This window comes from Orcinus orca, chromosome 8 (assembly GCF_937001465.1).
Source record: "Orcinus orca chromosome 8, mOrcOrc1.1, whole genome shotgun sequence".
In the NCBI taxonomy this organism is placed as follows: domain Eukaryota; kingdom Metazoa; phylum Chordata; class Mammalia; order Artiodactyla; family Delphinidae; genus Orcinus; species Orcinus orca.
The window spans coordinates 65,170,890-65,186,523 of record NC_064566.1 but is presented as its reverse complement, the minus strand read 5'-3'; the positions used below and the strand labels follow the sequence as shown (position 1 = coordinate 65,186,523).

Here is a 15,634-nt window from a genome sequence, read left to right as displayed (position 1 = left end):
TGAAGATAGCTCCAAATTACTGTAAAAGGATGGTTAAACTTCACTAAATCTAAGAGACAGCATCCGCATCTCTAACTATATGTAAAGATGCCTTCACTCTATTTTGGAAAGTGTGGAAACAAACACAATGTTTAGAAAATAGTTAATTTGGGCGTGACTCGGCTGGATTTAGAGTCCAGCCTTTGGAGTCAGGAAGATTTTAGTTTCAGTCCTGGCTCTACCACAGTCTAGCATGGTGATCCCAGGCAAATGGCTTAATCTTCAAACCTCAGTTGTCATCTGTAAAATGGAAACAATAGGGTTTCCCTGGTGGCGCAGTGGTTGAGAATCCGTCTGCCGATGCAGGGGACACGGGTTCGTGCCCCGGTCCGGGAAGATCCCACATGCCGTGGAGCAGCTGGGTCCGTGACCCATGGCTGCTGAGCCTGTGCGTCCAGAGCCTGTGCTCCGCAACGGGAGAGGCCACAACAGTGAGAGGCCCGCGTACCACCAAAAAAAAAAAAAAAAAAAAATGGAAACAATATTAATTTTTAACTAATGAATTTGTTGCAAAGATAAAAGCCAACAATGTCTGTAAAGGGCTCAACACTCTGCCTGGCATACTTAATGAGTGGTCCATGAGTGTGTGCTGCCATTATCACTACTGATGTTTCCTCGGAAACCTGTTGGAACCACAGTTGATCAGTCTTGAACCATTTGAATCAACATTTTAACTATTTGGGCATCACGGTAATAAAGACAATTTTTCCCCCATAACACGGTGAAACCTAACATTTTCCAGTACCCAGAGCATACAGAGCTATAGCCTCATTTACAATAAGGACAATCTTAAATGAGCCAATACATGTAAAATTACAGGGTAGTGTCTGGCAAAAAATATGTACTTAGTAAAAGTTAGCCATTGCTATTACTGCTACTACTACTACTACAAGTATAATTGATGTTTTCTTATTAAAAATTCAATTTTTTCTTAGTTTTTAAAAAAATTAGACCTAACATATTTTCATAATTATCATGTGATACAAGGAAAAAAATCTGTAAAAACCTAAATAAATACAAATTATAATTTGGTGAATCACAATATTCTGTCAGTGCATAAACGCAAAATTTTTATCCAAGAGGGATAGCATATGAAGAAGCCTTGGAAATGATGCGTGTAAATCCAGTACCGTGTCAGTGAGATTCTCAGGCTCCTGCTGTCTTGCAGCCACGTTGCTGGCAGCTAGAAGTGTCCCTGATTCCTCTGCACAGCATGGGATCTCAGCTCTGTTGGCCTGTCAGTTTCAACAGGTGTCACTGAGCTCAGAGGTGATTAGACCCAGGATGCTAGTTCCCCTGTGAGGCCAGAATGCCATGCCTGGGTTGTTGTATGGTCAGCACCTTGAAGGTTCCTTTCTATGTTCACACTTAGCAGGAATCCAAGGACCCTTCTGAAAGTCACTGGGCAGCAGAACAAGCTCACTATTTGCCTGACAAATGGGCCTGGTTGGAAGCAACCAGGGGACCATCTGTGAGAATCAAACGAAGTTACAATGACTGGAATCACGGCCAGGAAAATCCAACCTGCTTGGAAATTCCAAGCAAAGGGCTGTACACCTTTGCTTCACTTAACTGTATATACAACATTGTATGTGTGCAAAAGTGTGGATAGAGCGGTTTGAGTTCTGCATATATCCGTGAACAAATGAAAGACGCGTGCCTATACAATAAGGACTCATATATATCTCGTGAAGTCCATCTCTGTTTACGTAGTGTTTTCAGTTTTCGGAGTCAGATGTAAAGAGTGCTGATAATCAGAGAGACAGATCTTAAAAATGTTGAATCTTCTCTTCCCCTTCATGCCTTCTTTCTTAGCTACCCCTATGCCCCACATACTCTTCAAAATAAGCCTTGCAACGAAAGGTTACATCAAAAGAAAATACAGAACACAATAGCTTGATTGCTTCTCTACTGTCCCATTAATTTGTTTTTCCAGCTCTAAATGCCATATGTACAGCTTCTCAAAAGACTAGGATCAGCCTAAAGTGATTTTCAAGAAGTTTTAAGATTTCCTAGTGAAAAAAAATCTCCATGTTTTAATGACTACAGAAAGGAGGTGTGTGAATAGCTCAAAGAACGATGCAAATGTGTCTCACTCTTGAGATCTGCTTCCATTGGTAATGGTAGTTTATTTTTGAGAGGTTGTCATATTTTCTCTGTTTCTAAGAACTCACCTGAGATATATTTATATATCTCCTAAATATATAGATAGTCCGAAAATTCAAACTAATATTTGATAACATTCATGGACATTATGTATGTACCCTCAAATATATTACCTGAATTCACTCTCTTCACTCTAAAATAGATTCAGTGGTATTATTGTCCCCATTTTCCAGATGAGCAAACTGATCCACAAAGAAGTTAAGACACTTTCCCAGTATTATATGACTGGAAAGTAGCTTGGTTAACCCTATCTAGACAGGCTAAGAAAAGGAGTCTAAAACCATAACTAGTCTAAACCATGCTCACAACCATCTGTAGTGGGAGTTAAAAAAATAAAAAAAAAAAAACCAACCACTTATACTTTTACTAGTATTTTGGAAATTTTCAAAGATGGAAGTAATAGAGGAAACACTTGATTAGAAAAAGCAGCACAGTATGGTGGAGAAACAGCCTGGCATGATATTTAAGAATGTTCCAGCAGGGAAGGCAAGTACTAAAATATCACTGCACAATTAATTGTTATCATTATAAGTGCTACAGGGAAAACACACAGGATACCATAAGAGCCAATTCAAAGAGGACTTTCCTAATCTCCCTTATTTCTGCAGGAAAGGATTCTGCAGAAGAATTGAAACTTGGAGAATGGGTTAGACTTTGCTAGAGAAAGGAGGTATAGGGAGAACATTCCAGGCATAGGGAGTAGCATCTCATTTTCTAGGGATGAAAAACCCAGAGTGGCTAGAACAGGGAGAGCCAGAGGGAGAAGCACCAGTTGCACTAGTCCAGGAAGAGGTGATGAGGGCCATGACTAGGGTGGTCCTCATGCTCAAGAGGGACAGGATGCAAGAGACATCATGGAGTTGGTGTTCATGGGCAGTGTTGACCTGTGTGGCGAAGAGGGTTGAGGTGAAGCTGTGGCTGTTGATGAGCTGTGGCAGATGAGCTGTGGCTTTTGCTTTCTGGTGACTAAGAACCCAAATAAGGAAAGCTTTTAGTTGCAATATAGAAGTTAGGAGGAAGAGCAGTTTCAAGGGTGAAGAACCCCTTCCAGAGCTGTATGTCTAGGCAGGCAAGAATGTGGGTGTGTGAGGATATTAATTTCTTTAATTCTGAAATTAGAAAGCTCTGATGTCATTTCCTCTTTCTCCTGAAAGAGCATAGAACAAAATGCTGTTATTGAAACCTTCAGATAATTGGGGGTTTTCTAAATAGCAGGAAAGTTGAACACCAATCCAAACTCAAAACAGTGTTCTCCTGTTTCCTTAGCCTCCGTGGCAGTGTGATCCTTTATCCCCAGAACAACCCGATAAATTTAAGACACCGGAGAACAAAACGTGGTACGCTTGTTTTCTTCAGAGCAAATGCCACCCTGGCTAGATTCAGCCAGATGAAGAATTGAAGGGATCTCAACTTGTCTGCTGCTCCCAAATAGCTGTGAAAGGCTAAATTATCCTTTTAGGGCTCCTATTTACAGCTCCAGCAGCTTAGCTAGACGCTTCTGCATGTATCCGGGAGGTAGTTGAGAACAGTGGATAGAACACAACTTGAGACTGTTTAAATACCCTGTCCACCATTTTCTCACTAATATGGTTACTTCAGTGGCTCTCTGAGTATCAGATTCTTCACCCATCAAGGATTTTGGTGAGAATTAAACTCCATAAATTCTGCAAGTTATTTATTATACAAAACGCAGCCCTGGTCTAGATAGAGTAAGCACTCAATAAATGGTAGCTTCTTTTATTTAACCCAGAAGAGAAGCAGGCAAGATCCTGCCTCCGTAGGGAGCAGTGAATGTGTTACATAAAATATATTTAAACTCCACGAAACCTAACTGAAACTATCCTAAATGACACATAATTTGAAACAACTCCTCTCCCCATTTTAACAGAGAAACATCTTTGAAACAACTCCTCTCCCCATTTTAACAGAGAAACATCTTTGTTACACAGATTAACTAAGAACAGAACCTGGAATTGATCATATAAATTCTGCGGCCACAGTGATACAAAAAAACAAACAAGCTGTCCAACAGAGCCACACGTATAATTTTAAATTTTCTAATGGCAACATTATAAAAGTGAAAGGAGCAGGTGAAAATTTTAATATTATATTTAATTTAATATATTAAAATATTACCATTTCAACATGTAACTAATATAAAAATTATTGAACTATTTTTCTTTCTCTTTTTTGGTACTAAGTCTTCAAAATCATAAGTGTGTCTTACACCTTCAGCACATCTTAATTCAGACCACCAGTCACATCAAATGGCTAGTGGCTCCAATACTGAACAGCTCAGGGCTAGATGATCTCTAAAAATCTCTCATCCTACAGTATTAACTACATATGTAGCCATTTGTTTTTCTTTTCTTATTGAATGTTATTTTTCATGAGCACATGGGTTTACAATGGAGTGAGGGATGAAATTCTGATTTAACTGAGTTAAAAATGAGAAAAGGACATTTAACTTGCTTAGCAACTGCTGAGTGGCAATATGGTCATATCTGTCCAGGAATCCATTCTGAGGCTAAGTGACAAATGTCCCTCTGTTATTCTTTTTAGAACTGAATAGATTCTAAAATAATTATATTTAAATTAACCCTCCACCAAATTCTACTAATACATGTGTTGTAAATGATTTAAATCATTAGATGCCCCAGAATTGTAACCCTTATCAATTTCTGTCAAGAATACATTCTTTGCTGGAAGCATATTCTTGTTACTCCTTTCATGTGATAAAATTCTGTTCGGTTTTAGTGACACACACTATCAATCATAAAGTAATAAAACAAATGTATAACCAAGCCAACACAATTTCTGATTTCCTTGTTAAAACAGAAACTATTTGGAATTTTCATCTATTAGGTTAAAAGCAAGGAGTTTTTTTCAATAGATTTCTTTATGAATAGACTATTTTTTAGAAGTTTTAGATTTATAGAAAAATTGAGCAAATGGTTCCCTATTACCTCTGAAACACACACATAAACAATTCCCCCATTAACATCTTTAATACACTAATTGTAAAGAAATATGGTACATTTGTTTAATTAAAATGTTGATACATCATTATTAAGTAAAGTCCATATATTAAGATTTCCTTAGTTTTTACCTAATGTCCTTTTCCTGTGCTCAAATCCAGTCCAAGATACCACATTGCATTTAATCATCATGTCTTCTTAGGCTCCTCATGGCTGTGATGGTTTCTCATACTTTCCTTGTTTTCTATGACTTTGAGAATTTTAATGAGTACTGGTCAGGTCTTTTGTAAAATATTCCCAAATTGAGATTTGATTGATATTTTTCTCATGGTTAACTGGGGTTATAGATTTTTGGAAGGGAGAGCATAGAGGCAAAGTACCATTTTAATCGCATCATATCAAGGATGCAAACTGTCAGCATGATTCGATTTATGACTGTTGATGTTGATCTTGATGACCTGGCTGAAGGAGCGTTTATCAGGTTTCCCCACTTGTAAAGTTCCTCTCCCCTCCCACTTCCACACTTTACTCTTTGGAAGAAAGTCACTACACATACTCTCACTTTAAGATTATAGAGTTTTGCTCCCCCTCCTTTATGGTGGAATACTTACATAATTCATTTGGAATTCTTCCATAGAGGAGATTTGTTGATTCTCTCTCATTTATTAATTTAATCAACTATTTATTTACACTGTATCAGTGTGAACTTGTGGCTATTTATTTTATACTTTACATTATAATCTAATAATACTTTTTTGTTGCTCAAATTGTCCTGCTTTGTCCATTGGGAGCCCTTTCAGTTGGCTCTTGTGCCCCTTCGATATTCCCCCATCAATTTGTATGTGTGTGTGTGTGTCTGTGAGCACTTCCTTACTTCATCATGGTACTACAGTATGCTCCAAGCTCATCTTTAAATATTTTCTGCACCTAGAATCAGCCATGTCTCCAAGCAGCCCTTGTTACTTGTGTTGGAGAATGGTAACAGAAATCAAGATCTGGATGCTAGGTGTGCTCATTACTACTAGGCTGTTTCGGCCATGAAAGCAAAGAAATGTATGTGTGTATACTACGCTGTGTATATACATATCTATAGACAGTTCTATATGTAATTATCTGTATGCCTATTAAATTAAACATGAGTTCTTATTGATGTCTCCAGTTCTAATCTATTACATATGGATCATTATAGCCTCTTCACCTTGCTGATCTGTAAAATCCCACCCCAACAGTGAGAAACCAGGCTTCCATCATCTGCTATCCATTTACTTAATTCTTCAATTGAGGAATACTTATATATCAGTATCATCATACTTAAGTCATATTCCCACAGTCAACAGCTTCACTGACTTCAGCACAGTATTTCCGTGCAATTCCTTTTGCCTTATAGGCTCCATTTATTTCCAAATATACTTGGGCCAGTACCTCCTTCAGTGAGGTTGTTTCATATGCTTTTAATAAAGTTAGATACTCTTGTTACAGTCTGCATTCTTTCCTGGTATCCCCAAAATCCTAAATGGCTTTTTATTAAATTGTTTGCATTAAGATTCACTTTTGTTTTATCAATTTCTATAGATTTTTGACAAAGGCGTAAAGGCATATATCTACCAATATAGCAGGGGTCCCCAAGCCCTGGGCCGCGGACTGTATCATTCCGCACCCTGTTTAGGAACCAGGTTGCACAGCCGGAGGTGAGCAGCAGGCGAGTGAGCGAAGCTTCATCTGCCACTCCCGATCGCTCACATTACCGCCTGAACCATCCCCCCGCCGCCCGTGGAAAAATTGTCTTCCACGAAACCGGTCTTTGGCGCCAAAAAGGCTGGGGACCACTGCAATATAGGATCATACAAAACAGTTTCACTGCCCTGATAATCCCTTGTGTTTTATATATTCATTCCTCCTCCCTTCCCAAACCCTTAGCAACCACTTTACTTTTGGGTGTCTCTATGGTTTTGCCTTTTCCGTAATGTAATATAGTTGAAATAACTTAGTATTTAGCATTTAAGACTGCTCTGTTCATTGGCAAGTCACTTAATGTTTTTCCATGTCTTTTCATGGCTTGATAGCTTATATCTGTTTATCACTGAATAATACTCCATTGTATGGATGTACCACAGTGTATTCATTCTCCTATTGCAGAATATCACAGTCACTTCCTATTTGGGGCAATTATGAATAAAGTTGCTGTAAACATTTAGCTGCTGGTTTTTATGTGAATTAAGTTCCCAACTCAATTGGGAATAAACCTAGGAATACAATTGGATCATACGGTAGCTTTGTAAGAAACTGCCAGTCTTCCAAAGTTTACTATTTTACATTCCCATCAGAAATGAATAAGAATTTCTGTTGCTCTGTATCCTCACAAGCAGTTGGTACTGTCAGGTTTTTTTTTGTTTTTTGTTTTTAATTTTAACCATTCTAATAGGTATGTAGGGGTATCTTGTTATAATTTACAATTCCCTGCTGACAAATGACGTTGAATATCTTTTCATATATTTATTTGCCATCTGTGTACCTTCTTTGGTGAAGTGTCTGTTCAGGTCTTTTGTCCAGTTTTTAATTTGGATTGTTTATTTTCTTATTGTTGAGTTTTAAGAGTTCTTTGTATATCTTGGATACAAATTCTTTATCAGGTATGTCTTTCAAATATTTTCTCCCAGTATGTGGTTTGTTTCTTCGTGCTCTTAAGAGTGTTGTTCAGAGAGCAGAGTTTTAAATTTAATGAAGTTGAATTTATCTTTTTTTGTCCATGGATTATGTTTTTTTGGCGTTGTAACTAAAAACTCAGTGCAAAGCCCAAGATCACCTAGATTTTCTCCTATACTATCTTCTAAAAGTTTTATATTTTTGCATTTTACATTTATGTTTATGATCCATTGTGAGTTAATTTTTGTGAAAAGTGTTAAGGTCTGTGTCTACGTTCGTTTTTTAAATGGGTGTCCAGTTGTTGCAGCACCATTTATTGAAAAGATAATCTTCTCTCCATTGAATTTCCTTTGTTCTTTTTCATAGTAAGTTGTCTCTATTTGTGTGGGTCTATTTCGGGTTCTCTGTTTTACTTCATTTATCTGTGTGTCTATTCTTTCACCAATACTATGCTGTTTTTATTACTGTAGCTTTATAAGAAGTCTTGAAGATGGGTAATGTCTGTCCTCCAACTTTTTTCTTATTCTTCACTATTGTGTTGGCTCTTCTGGGTCTTTTGCTTTTCCATACAAAATTTAGTATCAAATTTTTGATACCCACAAATATCTTGCATACAGAGGCTAAAACTGAAGGGACAGAAAAAAATATTCCACGTAAATGGTAACCAAAAGTGAGCAGGATTGGCTACACTTATGTCAGATATAATAGAATTTAAGTGAGAAGCTGTCACAAGAGACAGTGAAGGTTACCATGTAATAATAAAAGGGTCAATTAATCAGGAAGACATAACAATTATACTTTAAAACAACTATATGTGTGTTTTTTCTGCATCAACTGATATGATGATATGGTTTTTCTTCCTTAGCCTGTTGATGTGATGGATTGTAGCACTTGATTTTCAAATGTTGAACCAGCCTTGCATACATGAAAATCATCTGGCTGGGTAACTTCTTTTCCAGGGGAAGGTTATTAATTATTGATTCCATTTCCTTAGTAGTCAAAAACCCATTCAGAAATACTTTTCCTTGCATAAGCTTCTGTGAATTTTGGTAGTTTGTATCTTTCAAGTAATTCGTCCAGTTCACCTAAGTTATAAGATTTGTGGGCATAGAGGTGTTCATAATACTCCTTTATTATCTTTTAATATTGAGGGTATCAGCAGTTATCATCCTGTTTCATTTCTGATATTAGCAAGTTGTGTCTTCTCTATTTTTTATTGGTTAGCTTGAATACATGTTTATAATGTTTAATAGTCTTTTCTAAGAACCAGCTTTTAGTTTCATTTATTTTCTCTATTGAGTCTTGCTTTCAATTTCATTGAGGTGTGCTAAAATTTTATTACCTCTTTTCTTCTGCTTTCTTTAGATTTAAATTCTCTTCTTTCTTTGGTTTTGAAGGTAAAAGTTTAGGCTATTGATTTTAGATACTTCTTCCTTTCTAGTATGTGCATTCAATGCTACTAATTTCACTCTAAGGTCTGCTTTTACTACCTCCTACAAATTTTGATATTTCATTTTCAAAATATTCTTTTATTTCCCTAAGACTTCTTCTTCAACATATGTGTGCGAAACATTTGACACTGTACTCTAGCATGTATCTACACTCTTGGAAAGAGTTGGGGTTTTTTTTGTTTGTTTTTTTTTTTTGTGTGTGTGTGTGGTACGCGGGCCTCTCACTGTTGTGGCCTCTCCCGTTGAGGAGCACAGGCTCCGGACGTGCAGCCTCAGCGGCCATGGCTCACGGGCCCAGCCGCTCTGCGGCATGTGGGATCCTCCCAGACCGGGGCACGAACCTGTGTCCCCTGCATCGGCAGGCAGACTCTCAACCACTGCGCCACCAGGGAAGCACTTGGAAAGAGTTTTGATGTCTTAACTTTTCATTATCAAGAAATGGGTTGCCAGTTTAGGGGCCTATGGTTTCAATGAGAAACAGAACGTGAATACAGATGGGATTTTCTCATTAAAAATATTAAAGAGGGTATCTTGCTTATAGAATCACAGTGTTACACTGATGGTACATTTAGTATGTACCATCACTTTAATCTCTAAATTTCAAAAAATGTATAACATTTAAAAATTTTTTGCTTCAATTGGATAATCTCTCTACCTAAAAATTCCAGGGAAAATATAAGTTCTAAAGTGTGTGATTAACAAAGTTTGCATTTTCCTGGCTAGATTTCCTGACTTCATTATCACTTTAAAATTTTTATATTGGCAACAGCAACTGTAATTCTCCTTCATTCTCAAATGCTTACATGCTATATATTTTCTCTGCTTACAATTAGCTTTGATGTGTGAATGTACAGAAAATGGTTATTGTAGCCATATAACAAGAGATCAGGAGTTCTGGAAACTTATTGTAAAGTGCATATAATAAGACTACTTATCTCAAAGAGTTTTTAAGAATTAGAGGAAATAACACCTGAGTTGAGGTGTTTGTTGGGACATGCTAAAGAGGACAAAGAGGAGTGGAGGGAATCTGAGGATTAGGAAGCTCACTGCAAAGGCTGGAAGCAAGGGGGGCCATAATGGTCAACATTTATTGAGTGCTTACTGTATACAAGTCTCTCAGCAAAGGGTCATTTCTTCTAATTCTCAAACAACTCTTTGAGATAAGTAGTCTTATTATATTCATTTTACAAATGAAGGAACTGAGATACAGAGAGGCTAGAAAAGTTGTCCAAAGTCACATAGGTAGTAAATGGAGAAACCAAAACTTGTTTAACCTAAACTAATGCCAGAGACTTACCATTTGATTATTTTGTCTCCATAGAAAATGAAGATCAAAGGTTAACTGAAATGCTAGAACCAAGGAAGCAATCTAGAACAAGTGTTCATACAGGAGTGTATGTCAAAAACAGAAAGTCAAATCACAATAGTTACTTAGAACTTTGGAACATTAATTCCGAAAACAGAGAATAAAGCAAGGTGGGTGATCATAGGTCATCCAGGAAACAAAGTCAGGAAGCTGTATTCTATCCCAGACATAAGTAATCAAAGAAGCTTCTCAGTGAAGTGTCCCTGTCTGGATAACCCTGGCCACATTAGTGATAATTCCTCATCTTACCATACCAGAGACATCCTGACTACACTTCACAATGAAAACTGGTTTTACCAACTTTTGAGTATCAAATAAGTATTACATAATATTAATAAATGATTCTTAATACTTTACTAGGTGTGATTATGATATTATAAAATATATCTTTTTAAATATCTATTAGAAATAAATAATAATGTATTGCAGGTAAAGTGCCTTGATGTAAAGGATTTGCTTTAAAATACTAGAGCAAGAGAGAGAGAGAGTTTAGGTGAGACAAGATGACTGGTAACATTTTGAAGAGTAATGAAGCCGGTGATGGATAAATGGGGATTCATTATATGATCCTGTCTCTCTTTGTGTATGTCTGAAACTTTCTATAAGTAAAAGGTTAAAAAGAAAAGTGGTTTCATTTCAAGATTTTATGCTTATTGGTGATGGAGTTGGGTAATTTTATCTCAAACAGTAGGTGTCTGTTCGACAGATTTCAATTCAGCAAGGTAACTTGAAATGAAGTCTTATTTAACATATATTAAAACCCATTAAGCATAGCAAACTTTGTAGCTAAGAATACCCATTTTTGATCAAGGCAAGAAAAATACAATTACTTTTATGATATTTGAATATTTTTAAGATCAAATTATACAGATTTTTATATGCAAGACTAAAAAGAGGAAAAGGAACATTTTTGAAAGATATTATTTCCTCCTAATAGTCTGCTTCTAATCCCAGTGGGAAACCAAAATAAGGAGAACTTAAAATTTCAGATCACTTAATTCAAGGAAGTTTCCCTTCAAGCTTCTCAAAATGAATTTGATTTTATTCTGAATTTAAATCTGTACCTAAATTTTATTACTCCTTGCCCTTGGACCACTGATTGGTGTCATTAAGTACTTGTCTACTTATAGTTTTCCATTTTGGTCTCATTAGCGGAGGAAGATCTATCTGCTGCTTCTCTATTTTGAAGAGTTTTCTTAATTTCTGTTGCCTTCCCCAGGGACCAAGGCTCACTGTCACTGGCTCTTCCTCTAGACTGGATTCTGGGTTGTGCAGTACCTGCAAAGGAGAAAATCAGTTGAGAGAAATGTGGTATGAGAGAGATGAGGAAATGAGATAAATAAAGGTTACAAAACTTTTTAAACAGAATCATTTAGGAGATCTAGTCAGTTGAAGTCAGTTGGCTCCTGTTTCCATCTATCCTACAAAGGTTGGGATGTTTATAGACAAAGTTGGGTCCCAGGTCAACTGGATATTATCAGACCCTTATGGTTTATCCATGAACCACTTCCTCTAGACCTTGTAAGTGTGCTTCCCTCTTGAAGGCCTCAGGAGGTTCTGAGCATGTGAAGAAACTAAAAAAAAAAGCCAGGGTTGAGGGTGGATGCTGGGAACCCTTTGCCCAGAGCTTGCCTATAGCAGCCCTTTGCCACCAGTATCACTACTGATATGGGCTGTGTCAGCAGTATGTGCAGTACCATCCTTGATGTTGAGGAGAATATAAAGAGGTATCCAAGTTTGCCATCTTCTTGGGAACACAGGGCTGGCACAGAGGAAAAATCATTGGAAAGGTTTATATAACAGGATATATAACAAGGTCAAGGTCCACATGAATTATTCAGACTGAGAATGTTGTGGGAATTCAGTGGAGATTTAGGGAATGTCAAGAGATCTGAGCAGTAGAGAAGCAAAAACAGGGCCTTTGGAGCCTATAGACCTGGGTATTAAATCTGGCTTTGCCACTTCTTGAGCATGTAACCTTGTGAAAGTCACTTAACCACTCTGCAATGCATTGATGTTTTTATCTGCAAGGCTGATAATGGTTATACTATCAGGTATTAATAAAAATAAATTGCTATTATTATAGAGCCAAGCATATAGTTGGTGTTCAGTCAGTGGGGAACAGGATTATTAATCAGTGTACTCTAGTGGACTTGCTTAGTTCTAAATTGGCATGTAGATATATGACTATTCTGGGATATTTTGAACTTACCCTGTCTTAAAACCCAACGGTCATCAAATGCTTGCATATTACTTTTGAGATTTTAGAAAGTGTCTCTGATAGAATTGTTATGGGTTGATTTCTGGGTCAAGAATAAACCAATTCCTGAGACTGGAGTCCAGGCTTAGCACTGGCACTGGTTCATCAAATGGACCAGCCATGATTCCATTCCTGCAGGACAGCGTGGAGTGACAGGATGAGCTCTGCCACTTTTCTGAAGCCTTAGTTTTCTCTCGTGTCCTGGGACAGTGACACCTGCCTTTCAAGGCTTATATGGGGATTGAATGAGTGGGGTCTGGGAAAAGCATAGCAATGTGTATTTTTCCACGATAGGTACTTAATAACTGTTAGTTTCTTCCCTCCTCTTCCATTCCCTATTTCTGGGCTTCAGTTGAAGAAGCTGTAAAATGAAGGGGATGGATTTTGTAACTTTTAAGGTCTCCACCAGCCTATAACTCAATGGTTGCTGCGTATCTACTTACAGCAAAGGTGACCTTGTCATAAATAATGGTTTGCTGCACAGAATGTCTGGCTGTTAATGTCTCTCTGTCTGTTTGTAATGCATTGCTATTAAGTCTCAGTATCATTTTTTCTTGTCCTGCCTTTTTTTTTCCCTCTAGCCTTTCATTAGTATTATTCAGTTGGGAATATTTAATGTAAATCAAATTGCTTTCATTGCACTTTCTACTAGGCTGCGGTGCAAATTTATTTATCTAACTATGGTCCTAGATTTATAAATTCAGACCTTAGTAAATAGAGGGTGCACGATTATTCTCCTTTTGTAATTATGATATAGAAGAGAATTTTACTAGCACGTTTCTCATACTAATGTTCATTTGACAGACCTGCAAATAGCTCCGTAGTTCACCAGCTTCCAGTATCATTTCAATCTTTTCTTGAAACAGCTTTGAATTTTGCTCTTCATTTCTGCCTAACTAGTCAATATAAGCTTCATTACCATTGACAATTAACTGCAGTTCCTTCCAGCATGTATAGTCAAATCAGTATGTGTGGTCAGTCATCTAGAACAAATTAGAAGTATCTGCTGCTTTGGGGGCTACAGTCTGCAATTTGTGGTTAGTGATTAACTGTGGAAAATTGTTGTTACATTTCTGATATGATGCAATGTGATTTTACATGCCTTACATCTCTTCCAGACAGGCTGTTTGGTTTACTGATAATTTGCATCCTGGCAAAATGGCCCAAAGCCTACACTAAGGCTTTACAGTCATATGCCTTTCACTGTCAGTAAATCCTGCAAGCCTGCTCAGACTGGGGGAGCCCCCAAAATGAAAGAGACAATGTCCTCGAAGAGGTCACCATTGAGGGTCATTTTGGGAAAGGCCCAGGCTTTGTCATTTCCAATCAACCTGAGTGTATCCAGCAGTGGAGAGGCAAACTGTTTGGCATAGGAGGTAAAGTGTGCAGATCCCAGATGTCTGAAAATGAAGGTGGGGTAAAGATCTAACAAACTCAGGTTATCAAATTATCATCTGCCCACTACTCTCCGTTATCCCCCAGAATCCTATGTGCCTCTAAAAAACTCCTGTTTTTTTAATCATGACCTCTAATGTGTACCCAGATTATGTGCCCAAATTCTGTGCCAAACAGTGACAGCTTGGGTGATTATTCTCTGTTGGGGTTTTCCTCAGAGCTTTGCACATTTACTTACCTATCAGAGTCCTTTGGGGAGGGTGAGATGTTTCCTCAACCTCTTCCCAGAAAACCTTGGATCTGATGTCATAGCCCACGCAAGGGCAGATATGGAGTTTATATAAAAGTATGGTGTAATGGGTGGCAGTCTCATTAGAAGCAGAGCCAAGGAGAGTTTTCTTTCTTTTTTTTTTCTTTTAACATCTTTAATGGAGTATAATTGCTTTAAATGGTGTGTTAGTTTCTGCTTTATAACAAAGTGAATCAGTTATACATACACATATGTCCTCATATCTCTTCCCTCTTGCATCTCCCTCCATCCCACCCTCCCTATCCCACCACTCTAGGTGGTCACAAAGCACCAAGCTGATCTCCCTGTGCTATGCGGCTGCGTCCCACTAGCTATCTATTTTACGTTTGGTAGTGTATATATGTCCATGCCACTCTCTCACTTTGTCCAAGCTTACCCTTCCCCCTCCCCATATCCTCAAGTCCATTCTCTAGTAGGTCTGCATCTTTATTCCTGTCTCGCCCCTATGTTTTTCATGACCTTTTTTTTTTTTTTAGATTCCATATATATCTGTTAGCAGACGGTATTTGTATTTCTGACTTACTTCACTCTGTATGAGAGTCTCTAGGTCCATCCACCTCACTACAAATAACTCAGTTTCGTTCCTTTTCATGGCTGAGTAATATTCCATTGTATATATGTGCCACATCTTCTTTATCCCTTCATCTGTCAATGGACATTTAGGTTGCTTCCATGTCCTGGCTATTGTAAATAGGGCTGCAGTGAACATTGTGGTACATGACTCTTTTTGAGTTATGGTTTTCTAAGGGTATATGCCCAGTAGTGGGATTGCTGGGTCATATGGTAGTTCTATTTTTAGTTTTTTAAGGAACCTCCATACTGTTCTCCGTGGTGGCTGTATCAATTTACATTCCCACCAACAGTGCAAGAGGGTTCCCTTTTCTCCACACCCTCTCCAGCATTTATTGTTTGTAGATTTTTTGATGATGGCCAATCTGACCGGTGTGAGATGATATCTCATTGTAGTTTTGATTTGCATTTCTCTAACGATTAATGATGTTGAGCATTCTTTCATGTGTTTGTTGG

The 15,634-nt window shown here is 37.6% G+C and overlaps 1 protein-coding gene and 1 long non-coding RNA gene across 9 annotated transcripts in view; one reads left to right on the top strand and one right to left on the bottom strand.

The window, feature by feature from the left end:
- GRM5 (glutamate metabotropic receptor 5) overlaps positions 1-15,634 on the top strand; it is a 555,933-nt gene that overhangs the window by 279,718 nt on the left and 260,581 nt on the right. The gene's annotated exons all lie outside the window — the stretch shown is intronic.
- LOC117202151 (uncharacterized) overlaps positions 3,759-15,634 on the bottom strand; it is a 268,363-nt gene continuing 256,487 nt past the window's right edge. For all 3 annotated transcript variants that reach the window (XR_004484344.2, XR_007478771.1, XR_007478772.1), the window contains one exon: positions 3,759-11,921. This is a non-coding gene — a long non-coding RNA (uncharacterized LOC117202151). The remainder of the gene's footprint in view (positions 11,922-15,634) is intronic.